We start from the raw sequence: 17,683 nt of genomic DNA, 5'->3' as shown, positions 1-17,683 counted from the left end.
AAATTATGCAGCAGGAAAGAGCTGCAGTGCCAAGGGGTCAATTGAAAAGAAGTGGCAGAGGCTGATCATAGAAGCTGAGGTTAGCTCTTATCATCCATACCTGTGAAGGTGCAGGTGTTGCTAGTTGTGGTTATATCCAGGGAAGTATTAACTCAGGTGATTGCTCAAAATGACTAAGTCAGGACAAGGCGAAGATGTGTCAAAATAATTTTTTTATTTCATTACACCAAAATTCCCTTGTTTAATTGACACCCTTGTGCTTTTATCTATATTTACAATTTTGTTTTTATGCTTTTGTCATCTTCCTCAAAAGCCGATTTTCCATACTTTCTCTAGACATCAAGATAAAACCCTTAGTTTAAATAACACTATTAGGAGCAGATGTGGCTCAAGTGGTTGAGTGTCCACTTCTCACATTGGAGATCCTGGATTCAGTTGCCTCATGCCTCCTAAAAAATTAAGAAAAACAAACAAGAAAAACAAAAGAAAAAATCAATTCAGAGAAGCCTATGTGGCTCAATGTTTGAGCTCCAGCTTCCCAAATATGAGGTCTCTGGTTCAAACCCTGGCCTTGGTACCTCAAACAGACAACAAACACAACAACAAAAATCCCAAGGGGACTGCACTTCATCAGTCCAACAGTGGTTTACATGGACTAATATCCAGGTAGCCCTTCCCAGGAGAACAAAAGGCAAGTCAGCAAAGTCAGCATCAGATGGCCAAGGGTATTGGCTCTTCTAGGTTTGAATTTCCTAGTCTGAAAAGGCAGACTGTGGTCAGGACTCATTTTGTTTTGCTTAAAAAAAAACTTTCTCCTGAGAAAGGAAAAAAATCATATTTTCTCTCATTTTTTAAAAGCATCACTACATAAAATTATGGGTTTACAAAGTAATAAAATTTGACATCCAAATAAAATAGTTTTTCTCCCAGGAAATTTCTCAAACTCTTCTTGTGTCATATATGATGCTAACAAATATAAAGCAGGTAATCTAAATTTCAGTTTCATGACAAAATGCATGTTTTTCCAAAGCTGCACAGAAAGCTCACCTAAACCCTTGGGCCCTGAGAGAGTGGCCTTTAGGGAGCAAGCTGGGCACGCCAGCAGCCTCTGGGGCTGAGGTCCACAAGCAGAATCCCCTGTGAGTGGGGACTGGACCATGAAGGCAGCAGAGAGGCCACAGGAGCCCAGAGGCTTGGTGGGAAATCTCAGTCTCCATTCAGCCATGCTCCATTTGGTGTTCTCTGCACAAACCAAAGGCACCTGGATCCACTGTGAGGAGAGTGATAAAAGACCTGGGGAAGTGGCTGCCTCCAGGGAGAAGACCAGGCTGGGGGAGCTCTCACTTACCCCCATGGAGCAGGGAAGAGCCTGAAGGCCATAGAGGACCACCTGCTCACAGGGCCTCTATTCTCTAAGCACTGAGCTTGAGCCCTTGCCAACCACATCCCTCCAGTATAAACCACTGGTCTCCTTCTGACTGCACTCACCACTGGGGAGGCGTTACTACTGCCCATGTGCAGAGAATGGTTTGTCAGGTCAAATCCTCCAAAACTGCAGGTTCTCTGTGTGGAGGAGAGGTGGACAGGAGAGGAGTTACCCCTGAAGTAGCTAGCAGAGCAGCACACCAACCCCAGACCCCACTTGCAGGGTGTCACTGAGCCACAGATGTGTGTGCAGGTGGAAGTGATGGGGGAGAGGGTGCAGGACTCAGGTTACCAGGAACCTCTTGCCTAAACAGAGGTCCACAATGCTCCTGACATACAAAGCCCTCTGCATATTCTGTGCCCTAAGATTCCCAGTCTTGTCATGACCCAGCCTCCCATTCAACCTCCCTTATGTCAGTGACAAACAAAAAAAGTGCTATTTATAAAGGGTCATGAGCTCAGCGGTTTTAGAAGAGAAGACAGAAGCCCAATGGCTCCAGAGAGCCTTCTAATGGACTTCTGTGTAGTTTAAATCACTCAGAAAGGAACAAGGCTATGTTTATTGCAGGCTGACAGGCAGGCTCATGCACTGGTGTCTCCTAACCACAGCTACAAATTTACCAACCTACTTAAATATGACCCTTTTTCTAAAAGTGTAAAGGGAAGAGACCACATTTCCCCAGAAAGAAAAAGTTGGATGAACAACTGTCTTCAACCACACTCTTTAATTTCATCAGGAAAATTATTGAAGTTTTATAAGGAAGAAGAACTTCAGTGTCCTTTTAGCTTGTTTCAAACTTCATGGAATGCCTTTATATTAGGTAATATAAGGCAGTAATTTTATATTTCCAGAACTTGATTTGAATACACTGTTGACTAAAAAACTAAACAAACAATACCTAAACTTCTAAGAAAGTAAGTGAAAGCAAAAACACCCTATTTTTGGCACAGCTGATTATCTTTTTAAGTAGCTGTAATAAGATGTGAACAGCAGATACATGTTTCTTAAAGGACTATAGTTAATACTTTGTATACTAGAACAGCACAATGAATATTAGAAATGCTGCTAATTTAAAATAGGCATGCTTACTCTAAATACTTTAATTAGCTGACTGAGAAACACCCAGGAAGGGAAATTCCAGATACTGGGCTCCCAGATGTGGACTCAAATCCTGCATCTGTCCTATGCAGTGTGATGGGTGGAGTGCTTAGACTCAGCTCTGGTTCCCCAGCAGCAACACTTACCATGGACTGAAGACTGGATGGCAGGTGCTCAGTGAGGGCCACTGCACTCAGGATAGCCACCAGTGCCTCCTGACCACTGTGACCCTGAAGTTGAGGCTCAGTCAATGCCACAACCATGCAAATGAAGGGCTGGAATTCATTCTGTGAATTTCCACTCTAAAAGCAAAGCACACTGGGGAGGAATGGAAGGGCTGGATGTGGCAGTTTTGTCCAAAGAGGAGCAGGCAGCAGCCTTTCAAGGTGGCCGGTGATGAGGACACCACAGAACCTTCTCCCTCAGCAAACAGCTGCTGTTGCTCTGAATAATGTAGGGTGGATATGATCTCCAATGGGACATTCCTAATTTATAGCAATTTAATGGGATATCTGACTTCCTTTATAGTCAACTTGGCTGAACCTCGATCTACTCTGTAAAAAGAGAAAGACTCACATGCAAAAACGTTCACCAAACCACCTAACAAAGCAAATGGTGTTGCACCCACCCTTCAAGGCTGATTTTTAATCTTAGCTTTCCCTTCCCACCTTATAAGGCCAAGTAAATGTTCTCATGTTTACAAAGGCAATGATTTTATTTCAGTTCCTTTCCCCTGACTCGGGCTTCATGACAGTGTGGGGTCCAGATGCCACACATGGTAGCATCTGCACATCCTTCTTTAGCCAGCAGCAGCTTCACAAGACTGGAGCCCAGCTTGTTATTTCTAATGCACATGAAATAGCTGATTAAGAATTTATGAGGAAACTATGACTGCAATAAGTTAAGCACACATTTAAGTTTCTAAATTCCTGCTGTATGCATTTATTCTTAAAATTGAAAGCTTAAAGCTAAGAATGGACTGGTTTTTTTAAATACCAACTAAGACCTCATCCTAAGATAAGATAAGCTATCTGGAACAATTTTTCTTTCAATCAGTGGGGGATTGGCAAGGAGTATAACAATAAATAGTCCTCAAACTAATTGCCAACTTTTTCTGTAATACCACATAGTTCTTGAAGCAGCACTCCTTAAATGGAGAAAATAGGTTGTAAACATTAGAAGAAAAATAACCCAATCTTTGATTTTGGTAAAATGAAGGAAATATATGAAAAGGAGAATGCAAAAGAACTTTAAAAATAAATAGAGCAAAGAAAATAATCCTAACCCCCTGAAAAACAACAAGAAAAATTTCTTATTTCTCAGTAAAACATTGTTTTACATTACTTTCTCTGGATAATTAGAAAATTAAATGTTGGTTTCCTTATTGTACAGTAAAGAAGTGTGTACAAATATAATTGAACACTGAACACATTTCAGCAAGTGCTAAACTGCCCAGTGCTACCCTAAGTTCATAGTACCTTAAAAACATCTAGACTTGGGCTGAGGTTTATGACAGAAATTACATACATTGCTATCATTATGGGGCAAAATAAATATTTTCTTTTAAAACATGGTGCTTGAAAACAACCTTGTCTGATGTCTACGTGATGCCTGTGGAATCAGTCCCTGACCCCCATGTTAGCAAAAATCTGAAAAAAAAAAACTTTCAGAGGGAAGTTACATTGTTATAAATAATGACATATACAGTCTATTATTTCGGTATCATATTGATAATGTATCATCTTATGTTGTGAATCTACATATATTGTGAATACCATGAGGGTCATATGAACAACTGAATTACTCAATTTGGGAAAATTGTCAGTGTCACATAATTTAAACCCACAAGGTTGGTCAGCCAATTAGGGAAGTGGGCTGTTTTATCATGGACATGAGCTGGGAAGACACTGGTGTGCTGAGCCTGTACTGAGTCTGGCCATGGTATATTATAAAGAACAGATGCGAGGCTGACTGAGCAAGAAAGAGAATTGTCATTTCAGCACAAAAACAAAACCCAAACAAAAAACACCATGCTAGAAAGGAAGAGAAAACTTTTGCTACATAATAATAGTATTAAAAGAGCCACAAGATTCCTTTCTAGAATCTTTTAGAATGGAGAAGGTTGTTTCACATTGGTGCTGACCAGACAAGGACCTGGTGAAATATAAGTAGCACAGCCTTGGGCTGGGGAGGATGGCAGGGTGGAGGGCCACTGTCACCCTGAAGAGCTGGGTGGGAGCCCAGGGCTTCTCCAGGCTCTGGGCATTCATACAGACCATGTGCCAACTTCAAGGGGACAGACACATCCTCTTACCAGTCTAACCACACAGCAGTAAAACTGAGAAGCATTTTGTTATCTGTAAGTAACTGCTTCATTTCTGGCTACATACAGGAGAATAGACAAGATGTATGTGTACATTTCCAAATGCTGCTTCTATTGTTTAAAACGATAAGAGCATCTAAGAGCATAAATAAAACAGAAGAGCTCTAATCGTCTTCCCTTTTAGTTAGCAGAGACAACAAGCATGTCTCTCAAGGCATCAAAGCAGAATGTTCTGATCCATATAGGCTCTCAGGAGGTTGGGAGGGCCTCCACATTTAGCTTCCCAGCCCCAGTGGCCTCCCACTATCAAGAGGACAGATGGGAAGAGGGGAGAGCATGGCTATTAGCAACCTTTGTTCCTTTTGTTTGGGGCTTGTGTTGCCCTGTGTGACTGGAAGGGGGATGGAGCAAGAAGCTGAGCCTTTTTCTGGTCAGAACTTCTGACTCAGGTTCTGATGCTTTTGCCTCAAGGAATCTCCTACTCCCAACCTAATGTGTTGGAATACAATAGTGGTGTGAAATTGACACGAAGGCTTCCATGTACCCCATGAACAGAACTGGGGAGCCTCAAAAGATCCCAAGATATATTTAGGGGATTTGAATCTCTGGACTGACAATGTGATAGCCAGGTCCTGAGCCTCAACAGACTCCAGCACCTACAATCTGATTTATTGGACTTACCACACTCAGCTAAGATGGAGTTGAAGAAGGACAACCACCACACCATGGAGCCTAGAGTGATTACAACTGAAAGTGGGAGGATTGCATCCAGCATCCATGTGGAATCTGAGCCTCCTCTTGACATAGAGGTGCAATGGACACAACCAATCCAATATCCACATAGAAGAGGTGGCATTGGATTGGGAAAAGTGGACATGGTGGCTGATAGGTATGGGGAAAGGCAGGAAGAGATGAGAGGTGGAGGCATCTTTGGGACATGGAGATGCCCTGGGTGGTGCTTCAGGGGCAATCACCAGACATTGTAAATCCTCACAGGGCCCACTGGATGGAATGGGGGAGAGTATGGGCCATGATGTGGACCATTGACCATGAGGTGCAGAGGTGCCCAAAGATGTACTTACCAAATGCAATGGATGTATCATGATGATGGGAACGAGTGTTGCTGGGGGGGGGGGGGAGAAGTGGGGTGGGGGGTGGGGTTAAATGGGACCTCATATATATATTTTTAATTTAATACTATTACAAAGTCAATTAAAAAAACTAATATTTGCTTCTGACAAAATAGGGACTAATTTCATAGTACCATCAGTACATTAATAAAATATTTTCCAATGAAAAAAAAAAAGATCCCACTGTAGGCATGAAAAACCCTGCATGGCAAATGTGCAATATCAACAATTATCTATCTACTGATATGCTATGAGCACCTCACAGATTCCTGTTTCAGAACCAGAGACCCTGATTAGAACAAAACAATCATTACTGAAGTTGCTAAAGTCTGTTGGTGCACAAAAAGACACACAATGAAAGACATTATATTTTATCTTGGCCACTATATTATGACCAAGTGATGAGAAACAACACTATATTGTATATTGTTCAAATTATCTTTTTTTTTTTATTAATTTTTTTATTTTTTATTGACTTTGTAATAATATTACATTAAAAATATATATGTGAGGTCCCATTCAACCCCACCCCCCCACCCCCCCTCTCCGCCCCCCCAACAACACTCGTTCCCATCATCATGACACATCCATTGGATTTGGTAAGTACATCTTTGGGCACCTCTGCACCTCATATACATTGGTTCACATCATGGCCCATACTCTCCTCTATTCCATCATGTAGGCCCTGTGAGGATTTACAATGTCCGGTGATTACCTCTGAAGCACCATCCAGGGCAGCTCCATGTCCCGAAGACGCCTCCACCTCTCATCTCTTCCTGCCTTTCCCCATACCCTTTGTCCATTATGTCCACTTTTCCCAATCCAATGCCACCTCTTCTATGTGGACACTGGATTGGTTGTGTCCATTGCACCTTTATGTCAAGAGGAGGCTCAGATTCCACCTGGATGCTGGATGCAATCCTCCCATTTTCAGTTGTAATCACTCTAGGCTCCATGGTGTGGTGGTTGTCCTTCTTCACCTCCATCTTAGCTGAGTGTGGTAAGTCCAATAAATCAGATTGTAGGTGCTGGAGTCTGTTGAGGCTCAGGATCTGGCTATCACATTGTCAGTCCAGAGATTCAAATCCCCTAAATATATCTTAAACCCCAACATTAACTGCACCTCCAGCACATTAGCATGAAAGTCTTATGAAGGGAGATCCCATCTGAGTCCAGATTCATCACACATAAACACCATTTCCAAAGAGGGGCCATCTGCCCTGGTAGTTAACCCCATCGGCCATGACCATAACTCCCATGGGTCTCTTTAGCCCTCAAAGGAACCAATATCTGGGGGTTGTATCTGCTTTATCTGTCTCTCTGACTCTGCTCAGTTGTGCATGAGGGCAAACCTTCTGCCAGCCTCCAGACTCTTTTTTAGAAACTCGTAGCCATATAAACTCATTTCTCCTTTCCATTTCCCCCTTACTTTAGGTCAAACAGCATTTTAAAGTCATGGTATTTTATGTAGACATGGATATTCTGCTGATCCGCATTGAACCTTCCGTATAAGGTCATTTTCCAGTTGCATCATCAGTTGGTAGTTGATAGTGGTCCCTCGTTGCCAGGGAGGCTCATCCCCGGGTGTCATGTCCCACGCTGGGGGGAAGGCATTGCATTTACATGCTGATGTTCAAATTATCTTCTAGGGGAGTTGTTTGTAGTGCCAAGCTCCTCTGTGAAAGAACACAAGAAAATGTCTACAGAAACTTGGTAGTAGTCAACCAGCAGGAACCATCAGATTGAGGTGCATCTCTAAGTGAAAATAGGTGTCACCTTCAAGATGGCAACCATCAGGAAGCAGACTTGGTCCAGTGGATAGGGTGTCCATCTACCACATGGGAGGTCTGCGGTTCAAACCGCAGGCCTCCTTGACCCATATGGAGCTGGCCCATGTGCAGCACTGATGTAGACAAGGAGTGCTGCCCCACGCAGGGGTGCCCCCCACATAGGGGAGCCCCATGAGCAAGGAGTGCACCCCATAAGGAGAGCCACCCAGCATGAAAGAAAGTTCAGCCTGCCCAGTAATGGTGCCACATGCATGGAGAGCTGACACAACAAGACAATGCAACAAAAAAGAGACACAGATTCCCATGCCGCTGACAACAACAGAAGCAGACAAAGAACACACAGCAAATGGACACAGAGAACAGACAACTGGGGCAGGGGAGAGGGAAGGGGAGATAAATTAATAAAATAAATCTTTAAAAAAATGGCAGCCATCAAAGAGACCCTGTGCAAGAGGTGTAGAAGGAGAAACCTTCATCCTCAAATTTGATGTTTAGACCTTCATCTAAAAGGAGAGTAATTAGCGAGACAGAAAATTCAGAAGACTTAGCTGGTGGACAACAGAAAAAGCACCACAAATCTGCTAGCATTTACCTTTCCTCTGATGAAAATCTTGTTCTATGTATAATAAGGAAGATATGGTGTAAAAGATTCTGTAGGAGTGAATCAATGGAGATTATCGAATCTGGATCTTGATACTGGTTTAAGTGAACATTCTGGTGATTGGTTGAATCAGGATTCAGTTTCAGATCAGTTCAGTGTATAATTTGAAGTTGAATCTCTTGATTCAGAAGATTAGTGAAGGACAAGAACTCTCATATGAAGATGATCAGGTTTATCAAGTTACTGTATATCAAGCAGGGGAGAGTGATACAGACTCATCTGAAGAAAATCCTGAAATTTCCTTAGCTCTCTGTGGGAAATGTACTTCATGCAATGAAATGTATCCTCCCCTTGTGGAAATGCATTACAACAGATGTGAGGATTGGCTTCCTGAAGATAAAGGAAATGATAAAGGGAAAATACCTGGGAAAGCCATACTAGAAAACTCAACACATATAGAAGAGGGCTTTAATATTCCTGATTTCAGAAAAATGACATAGAGGAAAATAATAAAATCACACAAGACTCCCAATCTCAAGAAAATGAGGGCTATTCTCAGCCATCAACTTCTAGTAGCAACATATATACCAGTCAAGAAGATATCAACCATCTGCCCATTGGGATTTAAGCCCCCTCTCAAGTAGAAGCAGAGTGGGATCACCATCCTGAAATCCTCAAGACTGGGGAGTGAACAATGGACTAAAGTAGGCTTAGTATTATTCTATTATAGACTTCATATATTCTAGCAATGGAAGAACTTTTATCATTGATGTAAAGGTAGTGGCCACTAGAGGTTCTGAGGTGAGGGAGAGGGAAGAATAGATATAATATGGGGACATTTGGAGCACTGAAATTGTCCTGCATGACATTGCAATGACAGGTATAGGCCATTACATTTGGTCATAACCTATAAAATTGGGTAAGGCAGAGTGTAAGCTATAATAGAAACTATAGTACATTGTTAATAACAATGCTTCAATATGTGTTCATCAGTTGTAGCAAATTTACCACACTAATGAAAGATGTTAATTTGGGAAAGTGTGGGAGGGTTAGGGTGAGGGGTTGGGGAATATGGGAATCCCCTATATTTTTTATTAAACATTTATATAATCTAAAGCTTCTTTAAAAATTAAAAAAATTAAATAAAGCTGTCAGAGAGTTTGAGAGGAATGAAACACAAGATAAAGAAAAATGCATGGAATCTAGTTTCCATCTTTGTGCCATTCAACCTTGTGACCTAAAATTGACTGTATCATCCATGACAAAAAAGGACATCTTATGGCTTGTTTTACATGTTCAAAAAAAGCTAAAAAAAAAAAAAAATAAGGCCTGCCCAATATGTAGGCAGCTAGTTCAAATGATTATGCTAACTTACTTCTTCTAGTTGACTTGTTTGTAAGAGTAGAATTATATATTTCTAACTATGTAACTCTAAAAACTCAGACAGTTATTTTAGCAACATTAAATTTATTTTTATGTTTTTATACATATTGAAGTGTAAAAGTATCTCAGACCATATAGAATTCTTCTCCTTAATGTAATTTACCTACTTGGGGAGGGGATGTGGTTTAGTGAATATTCATTTCATTTTAGGAAAATTTCACTTCTGTTTATAGTTCATATTTGGGTTTTAATGTAATTTGAATTGGCTATATAGCTGGTTATTTAATTCTATCCTTCATATTTTAATTCATTTCCACCTTCACTTAAACAAAAATATCTGATTTTTCAAAATATAAGTAGGGTATTCACATACACGTTATTTAGTACCTTTCTTTTAAGGAGATAAATTTTGTGAGAAAGATTTATTATTTAAATTTTAGATACTCTTAAATCTTCTCATCCTTACTCTGCTCTTTCAGAGTCTCTTAAAATATTCTTTACAGGGAAGCAGACTTGGCCCAGTGGTTAGGGTGTCTGTCTACCACATAGGAGGCCCACAGTTCAAACCCCAGACCTCCTTGACCTGTGTGGAGCTGGCCCACATGCAGTGCTGATGTGCACAAGGAGTGCTGTGCCACACAGGGGTGTCCCCTGTGTAGGAGAGCCTATGTGCAAGGAGCATGTCCCATAAGGAGAGCTGCCCAGCATGAAAGAAAGTGCAGCCTGCCCAGGGATGGCACCACACACATGGAGAGCTGATGCAGCAAGATGATGCAACAAAAAGAGACACAGATTCCCATGCCGCTGACAACAGAAGCCAACAAAAACAAGAACACACAGCAAATGGACACAGAGAACAAATGACTGGGGGCAGGGGGCAGGAAGGAGAGAGAAAAAAATCTTTAAAAAATATTCTTTTCAGATAAATAGAAATTGGTAGTTATATTCTCTGCTACTGAAGTAAAAAATGTACCACTTCTTCTCCAGGTATAGGTGGTGATGATGTTGTCCATTGAGAGTCTTTCAGAAGAGCCAATACTTTTTTAAAGCTCTGTAGTAAAATGTGGAGTTGTCCTGGGAGGTCCAATGTGACATACATATTCAGGGTTTGGTGGGAATTGTTTGTTTCTCTCAAGTGAAAAACAGTTTAATTCACTTTGAAGTGTCTTCTTAGACAGGATTACACAGTCTCTATTAATTGCCTAGATATCAGACCTTTGCTTAAGACCAGTTTCAGAAACCAGTGAACTCAGGAAGATTAATTTGTAAATCAGTTAAAAGGAAGAACTGTTCATTTTTTTAAAAATAGCTGGAAAGGTCAACATTTCTCTAAGTTATCCAGAAAATATACACCACTTCCTTCAAGAATTACAGGGTCATGGGATTCTAATATTGCTGTCAAACTGCACAGATTAACTTATTGATTTATATATACATATGAGTCCTTCAGCAAAATAGTATGAATAAACAAACCTTTAGATAAGTGGAGTTGAGTTTTAATTTAAAGTTCCAGTGTTTTGCTTCAGGTTATGACAGGTTGAGGGCAATAAAATAAACTGAACTATGAGTTTAGAATAGAACTGAGGGACAATTTAAACAGCAACATAGTTTGTCTGTTACTAGCAGTAGATTGTTATAGATAGACTTCATAAAAACAATAAACACATCCACATATGACTTACCCATGTATACGTATGTAAATATAAAACAAATAGCTGAAGGTATTGGTAATAAAGCCAAAGCTATTCTCAAATACAGTAGAGCTTAATTAATTTTTAATTTATGATACCTCCAACTAGAACTAAACAGAATACATCCTTTCTAAGAAGAGTTAGTATAAATGAGATAATTTAATATACATTCAGAGTATATCTATGCAGTGATTATGCTGCTTACAATGCAAAACTCTGAGCAAATGGAATCTCATTCTAAATGCCTATGGATTATTAATGTGGTCTTAATTACCTAAATTTTAAAGCATGGTGTAAAATATTATTGATTGATTTACAAAGAAACAACTTATTAAGTGATTTTAAAAATTTAAAAAGCAATGCTATTAATCACTGCTGCTTCTCTAAGGTTAGATCTATCTCAACTCCAGTTATTTATAGGGTTCCTAGCATTATAAATTTAACTGACTGCTGGGTTCACCAATATCTAAATGATAAAGATGGACCTAAAATAATGTTCCATTCAGGCAAAAGTGATCATTGGTCAAAAAAAAGAGGTAAATGTCTAATAAAAAGATTTGGTATCCTGTTAAAAATTAGTCAGCCCTTGTTACAGATCAATAAGTTAAATGTATTTGGCATTGGGACACTTTATTTGAAGCTTTACCTAGCTTTTCACAACTTATAATTTGGTGACTATAAACTCTTCTTTATGCAAGAAAACTGTGATAAGACCGGGCCAAAATTGGATATATATAAGACTGGTTGTATATATTGGTTGTATATAACCAATCAGTCAGGTTAGATTCAGACAATGAGATGGGACTCCCATTTTCAAAGACAGAGAGCTTAAAAGTGACTCCAATAATGATACTTTTACTGATGTAACAAAGAAAATCACTAAATTAGATATTGATTCAATGACAAGTATCCCACTTGCATGTGTAATGCCTGCATTAACTCTTTACCCAATACGATAAACTTACATAACATGAGTTAGTCAATATTCAAGTTATATTTAAAATGGAAACTCAACATACTTAATTGGGAGTAATATACATGAATTGTTACATCATTTAAATAGGAGTGCTTTCTTCTTTCTTGGACTAATGGACTCTTGTAAAATGGCAATGTGCTGATGCTTATATGACCTCCTTAAAGGGTAAAAAAATACAAATAGAGAGACATTCAAGGTGGTTTTCTGGATTTAATCTTAACCTAACTTTAGATCATATTGGATTGCTTATTTTCCATATGGGAAAATATATAAAACTTTTCTCCATGTTAGGCCAGGAAGATGTGTACTAGATTATCTTGTTCCATGTATACCAAAGATATTTACACTAGCAAAGGAATTTCCAGGAAGATGGCAGAGCAGGGAGATTCAGGACTCACTTCTCTTCCAAAAGAGCTAGTGAAGAGTCAGAAACTGTCTGTAACAACTGTTCTGGAGCTCAGGAGGCCAAAGGAGCATTATACAGCATCCAGAGAATGGTGTATGGAAAAGGCTGAGAAATTGTGCTAAAAACTGTATGTACATTATGATTATAATAAAAGCCATTGATTATACACTTTGGATAGATCACAGTGTATGTGAATACATCTCAAAAAAACAACTTAATGAACTAATAAATAATTTTGCAAGAGTAGCCAGAAGTAGCAACTATGCTATGTACAGCAGGAGAATCATAGAGAGGTTGAGAGGTGAGAAATTTTCTTGTTTGTTTTTTATTATTACTGAAATAATAGAAGTACTCCACTAATGATTGAAGTGATGAATGCACAACTATGTGATCATACCAAATTCCACTGTTTTTATACTTTGTAAGCTGTATTAATATGTATAAATAAAATTGATTTGTTAAAAAAGAACACTACACAGTCTAATTACAATTTTTATCAAGTTTAAAAAATATTGAGTAGCTCACTCTACAGTGACAGCTGGCACCCATCCCCCATTCATGATATGGGCTATCTTAGGATCTAGTCCCTGGCTGGCTGTTGTTGGTGGAGAGGAACATGCAAGTCTACCCCGAGAATGGTGAGGTTCAGCATATCTTTTGATCAGCAAGTTTTCATTACTGAGTTCCAGTTCTGAACTGCTGTTTTAGCTAACCTAGACAAGGACAGCCACTGCCATTGACTCAACCCCACTGCTGACATGGAGGAAGGCAGTTAAAGCTTAAAGGCACAATGCCTCCTTGGGGTTGCAGGGAACAGTTTTCTAAAGGGTGCCATATTTTTGGCAGGCCAGGAATTCAAGCTTCACTGAGTTGTGAAAAAGACTTCTGGTGTCTTACCTGTACCTCTCTCCAGGGCTCATTGGGGCTAGTCTGAGCCCTTTTTGTGAGTCTCTGGTCCTCATTTGACTGGAAATACTGACTTCAGAAAGTCCTTTCTGAGGTGACCATCCTCCAAGATTTTGCATATCATGTAAAACAGCTAGAGGCAATGAAAGGAGTGTGTAAAAACAACAACAACAACAACAAAAAAAACAAAACAGAACAGATCAATATTCTCAGAGAAGGAACTAGGAAAGAATCTTTTTTCTTAGGGTAAAACAATTACACAAATAGTACAATCTTAAAAATTATACCAAATATCCAGGGCTAGAATGAGATGAAGAACTGAGAAAATTTGATCAATTAAATACAGCCATTTCTAAGTGTTAGAGAAGAGTTTTAATATAAAGCCAATCAACAATAAAATACTAGGCAAGAGAAAGAAACTGACCTTCATGTTGGGGCACTTTGAAACTTTATGTGGAGCTCAGGAAAGATCACATATTCTTGGAGCTAATTCATTCCTGTGGGCTTGAGAACTTGAATTGGATTCAATTTGGGGTCTTTGATTGGATTGCTTCAGTGAGTCTAGGGTGGGTATTGGTCCTCTTGCTGGAGTCCTTTGTAAATGGAGGACTGAAAGCAGCAGATGTAATATAGCCTGTGCACAAATCCAAACTTATTTTTATTTCCAAATATGCCTAGAAAGCCAATTGAAAAGTATAAACTCTGTAGGCTTTGGATATTCAGGGAGGATGTAAGCTGGAATGTGGGAGGTTAGTGCTAAATGCTGACTTGGAATGTGGGGGATATGCATTAATTCAAGCTTACCTGGGGAAAATAACCAATCCAATACTCAGATAAAACACTTGAAGAAACTAACAAAAATCTTTTTGCATATGTACAAGCACAATTTTTCTTCCCACTCTTATTTCCTCTGTATAAAAGAGACCAAAAAAATTCTACTTGGGGCTCGGTTTTTATTAGAACAGGAGTGCACCAAGTCTGGCTGGTCAAAATAAATCAACTTCCGGATGATGGACTTGGCCCAGTGGTTAGGGTGTCTGCCTACCACATGGGAGGTCTGCTGTTGAAACCCAGGGCCTCCTTGACCCATGTGGAGCTGGCCCATGTGCAGTGCTGATGTGTGCAAGGAGTGCCATGCCATGCAGGGGTGTCCCCCACATAGGGGAGCCCCACACACAAGGAGCGCACCCCTTAAGGAGAGTCACCCAGCACAAAAGGAAGTACAGCCTGCCCAGGAATGGTGCTGCACACACAGAGATCTGACACAACAAGATGATGCAATAAAAATAAACACAGATTCCCATGCCACTGACGACAACAGAAGTGGACAAAGAAGATGCAACAAATAGACACAGAGAACAGACAACTGGGGTGGGGGGAGGGGAATTAAATAAATAAATCTCTAAAAAAATGATAAATAAACTTCCTTCTCAGAGTTCTCGTGTCCTGGCCTTCAACACCACATACACCTGACTTCTCTGCTACTACAATTCTGGGGGCTTGTCCAGGATTGTGCTGAGAAGGTCAGAGGTGGCAACAACTGTTTGCCCCTTTCAGATGTCTCTGAGGAGGCTGGGAGGGCCCAGGTGAAACCCAGCCCTGGGTGCCCCTGGACTCCCCTTTTAGTCCAGAAAGAGGTTGTGGTCTTCACCAGAGCCCTCCTGGAAGAACCAGAACACCAGTGGATTTGAGAGACCCTGAGAATGAAGCAAGGAGCACCACACATCAGATGGGTAAGACCCCCAGGGGCATAGTGCAGGAAAAGCCTAATTCTATAATAAGGAGGGAGACTGATCAGCTCTCTAATAGGGGAGGCCCCAGTACTCCTGAGAATACAGGAGGAAGCTACATCCTCTCCAGGTCCAAGAAAAGGAAAGGGGGGTGGTTGTGTGCATGTGATTGTGGCAACTGGGTGAGATGTAGAAAGTCACTTCTGTGTGGCAAGTGCAGAGTCCTGATCTGTGGATCTGTGGTGACCTCATATGATCAAGGGCAGACTGGGGGGGTCCCTGCACCCTCTTCCAAGTTGGGGGCTTATACAGACCCGCTAAGGTTAAGAGGTGCCAAAAGTTCCCATGAGGGTCGCAACCAGAGATGGACTAAGTGTATGGCTTGAGTGACTATTGTGTACCATCAGCACAGGGTGGAAACATGGGAAACACACAAAGTAGGACCCTGTTCAATTGTATACTGAAAAACTTCCCCCGTGCATTCCATGAAGAGGTATACAGCATAAAGTTCCAACCAGGAAGGCTTAGGATGCTTTGTGAATTAGAATGGCCAACTTTTGGCATGGGCTGGCCCCAGGATGGCATTTTAGATACCTGGATCATCCATAAAGTCCATGTTGCAGGAGTAACTGGAAAGCCAGGAAACCCAGAACAATTCCCCTACATTGATCCTTAGGAAAATGCTGTAAGCCAAAATCCACCTTGGTTAGGGTAGTGCATGAATATGGAAGCTAGAATTTGCCTAATACAGAAACCACAGAGTGCTGTCCCAGGTACCAGACCAAACAATCACCATGCAAAGGGCCCAGAGAAAGTGTACCCCAAGTCCAGTGCCAATCTGCCCATTTTAGAAGGGCCATACAAACATGAATTTCTGCTGCCTTATGCAAAGACTCCTGCCCCAGCAATACTAAGGAATGAAAATGAGCTAGTCTCCCTAAGCAGTGCCCCATTGTCATCATCCACACAGGGAAGTGTGACACCCATACTGTTGTAGAATTTGAGAGAAGTTCAATTATTTGAGTATAGAGAGGCCAGGACTCAGGAATGATTTTGAGAAGGAAAAATGGTTTATTGACGCCCAGCTGGACTCGGGAGCTTTCTGTTTGAATCCCGAGCCCTGAACAAGATTTTCAAATGTCTTTTATACCGCGAGGAAAGGCCAAATGGTCGCTTTGTTTCAGTTCTCAATAGGCTTCAATTAGCATATATATCTTCCACATCTTAGGTAAGCTTTTAGCATGGACTCCAGACATTCTAGATAAGCCTTTAGCATATTTGGTTTGCATTTCCCCTGAATACTTAAAGTTTATAGACCTTGCATTGTTAAACTGTTTCCTGCTCCCCAAGGGCAGGACTGCAGCCTTTAATCATCCCACACCCACAAGTCACAGGTAGTTTAGATTATCTCTGAAGAGACAAAGAGCCTGCCACCCATAGCCCACATCAATACCTCCCCCACCACTGCTTTTATCACCATCTGAGAGGGCACCTATACCATCCCTGCAGTTGCCTTTATTGACATCTGCACCAGAGAGCCTACGTCATCCCTGTAGTAGCTTTTACCATCTCCTCAGTGGTCTTTTGATACCTTCTGCAATGGAAAATACAGATCTGCAGCTTTTACAGCCCACTGCCCCTGGCAATGCTGCTGCAGTGCTGCCAATCATTCAGGGGGGAGATGCTGAGAGGTAGCAACTTAAACCACAGGAAGCCCAGGGGCAGAGGAAGCAGAGAGAAAGCCTGCCTACCAGCTACCTCTCCATGAAGGCTGGACCCCAATTTTTTACGGTGCACATGGCTAGGTTGAATATCTCTCAGCTCATGGAAGTAGCTACTAAAGTCTGTGTCAACCATGATGTAGAAACAAGGAGGGAAGGAAGTCAGAAGATGAAGAAGAAGGCTGATCTTCTGACAGTAGCAATCATGGAAAAATCCATTCCTGTGTCAAGGAGAGTAAACTGGGAATCCCCTGCCCTAAGGAGAGGGAAGGGCCTATGCTAGGGCAAAATTAGTGTGTGTACTGCAAAGAGGATGGGCATTGGAAGCAAGAGTGTCCCAGCTGGCCACTCGACCCTGCCACTGCAGCCAAAACATTAGCCAGGAAAGCTAGTGGGGCATCACAAACCAAAACCTGGGTCCAAAAAAGTTCAGGAAAAAAACCCCACAAATCAGATAATTGGGCTGGCAGGAATAGAGGACTCTGATAGAGATTATTAGGAC

At 41.0% G+C, this 17,683-nt stretch overlaps 1 pseudogene; it reads left to right on the top strand.

Moving 5' to 3' along the window:
• The first annotated feature begins 6,189 nt into the window (after window positions 1-6,189).
• Window positions 6,190-9,752, top strand: LOC101444982 (E3 ubiquitin-protein ligase Mdm2-like; annotated as a pseudogene).
• Window positions 9,753-17,683: the final 7,931 nt, after the last annotated feature.

The sequence above is a fragment of the Dasypus novemcinctus genome, chromosome 23 (genome assembly GCF_030445035.2).
Source record: "Dasypus novemcinctus isolate mDasNov1 chromosome 23, mDasNov1.1.hap2, whole genome shotgun sequence".
Lineage (NCBI taxonomy): Eukaryota > Metazoa > Chordata > Mammalia > Cingulata > Dasypodidae > Dasypus > Dasypus novemcinctus.
This window is presented reverse-complemented; position numbering and strand designations above follow the sequence as displayed.